Here is a 2,226-nt window from a genome sequence, read left to right on the forward strand (position 1 = left end):
TCCCTTCCTCCCTTCCTCCCTTCCTCCCTTCCTCCCTTCCTCCCTTCCTCCCTTCCTCCCTTTCTCCCTTTCTTTCTTTCTTCCTTCCTTTCTTTCTTTCTTTCTTTCTTTCTTTCTTTCTTTCTTTCTTTCTTTCTTTCTTCCTTTCTTTCTTCCTTTCTTTTATTAGATATTTTCTTCGTTAACATTTCAAATGCTATTTTGAAATTCCCCTGTACCCTCCCCTCTCTTTGCTCCCCAACCCACCAAGTCCCCACTTTCCCTGACATTCCCCTATATTGAGGCATATAATTTTCTCAAGACCAAGGGCCTCTCCTCCCAATGATGGCCGACTAGGCCATTTTCTGCTACATATACAGCTAGAAACAAGAGCTCAGGAAGTACTGATTAGTTCATATTGTTGTTCCTCCTATAGGGTTGCATACCCCTTCCACAACCCTATTTGCCTAAGAATTTCATAAATTCATTGTTTTTAATTGCTGAGTAGTACTCCATCGTGTAAGTGTACCACATTTTTTTGTATCCTTTCCTCTGCTGAGGGACATCTGGGTCCTTTACACTTTCTGGCTATTGTAAATAAGGCAGCTATCAGCAACGTGGAACATGGATGCTTATTACAAGTTGGATACATGTAATAAGCATGTGTCCTTATTACAAGTTGGAACATCTTCTGGGTAAATGCCCAGGAGAGGTATTGATGGATCTTCCAATAGTACAACGTCCAGTTATCTGAGGGACTGCCCACTGGTTTCCAAAATAGTTGTACCAGCTTGCAATCCTACCAACAATGGAGGAGTGTTCCTCATTCTCTACATCCTTGATAGCATCTGCTGTCACCTGAGTTTTTGATCTAAGCAATTCTGACTGGTGTAAGGTAGAATCTCAGGGTTGTTTAGATTTGCATTTCCCTGATGATTAAGGGTGTTGATCATTTTTTCAAGGGCTTCTCAGCCATTCAGTATTCCTCAGCTGAGAATTCTTTGTTTAGTTCTGTGCCCCATTTTTTAATGGGATTATTTGATTTTCTGGAGTCCATCTTCTTGAGGTATATATATATAAATATCCAATATATATGTAGGATATTAGTCTCCTATCTGATTTAGGATCGGTAAAGATTTGTTCCCAATCTGTTGGTGGCCTTTTTGTCTCATTAACAGGGTCTTTTGCCTTACAGAAGCTTTGCAATTTTATGAGGTCCCATTTGTCGAATCTCGAATTACGGCACAAGCCATTGCTGATCTGTTCAGGAATTTTTCCCCTGTGCCCATATCTTCAAGGCATTTTCCCAGTACTTTCTCCTCTATAAGTTTCAGTGTCTCTGGTTTTATGTGGAGTTCCTTGATCCACTTAGACTTGAACTTTGTACAAAGAGATAAGAGTGGATCAATTTGCATTCTTCTACATGATAACCACCAGTTGTGTCAGCACCATTTGTTGAAAATGCTGTCATTTTTTTCTGCTGGATGGTTTTAGCTCTCTTGTTAAAGATCAAGTGACCATAGGTGTGTGGGTTTATTTCTGGGTCTTCAATTCTATTCCATTGATCTACCGGTCTGTTGCTGTACCAAGTACTATGAATTTTTTTAAAATCACAATTGCTCTGTAGTACAGCTTGAGGTCAGGTATGGNGATTCTACCAGAGGTTCTTTTATTGTTGAGAATGGTTTTTGCTATCCTAGGTTTTTTGTTATTTAAGATGGATTTGCAAATTGCCCTTTCTAATTCATTGAAGATTTGAGTTGGAATTTTGATGGGGATTGCATTGAATCTGTAGATTGTTTTCAGATAGATAGCCTTTTTTTACTATATTAATCCTGCCAATCCATGAGCATAGGAGATCTTTCCATCTTCTGAGATCTTCCATTTCTTTCTTCAGAGACTCGAAGTTTTTTTTCCCCCAATTTTTTTATTAAGTATTTACTTCATTTACATTTCAAATGCTATACCGAAAGTTCCCTATGTCCCCCACAGCTCTCCTACCCACCCACTCCCACCCACTTTCTCTTCTATAAGTTTCAGTGTCTCTGGTTTTGTGTGGANTTCCTTGATCCACTTAGACTTGAGGTTTGTACAAGGAGATAAGAATGGATCAATTCGCATTCTTCTACATGATAACTGTCAGTTGTGTCAGCACCATTTGTTGAAAATGCTGTCTTTTTTCCACTGGATGGTTTTAGCTCCCTTGTCAAAGATCAAGTGACCATAGGTGTGTGGGTTCATTTCTGG

Source organism: Mus pahari, unplaced genomic scaffold (assembly GCF_900095145.1).
Source record: "Mus pahari unplaced genomic scaffold, PAHARI_EIJ_v1.1 scaffold_10094_1, whole genome shotgun sequence".
Classification (NCBI taxonomy): domain Eukaryota; kingdom Metazoa; phylum Chordata; class Mammalia; order Rodentia; family Muridae; genus Mus; species Mus pahari.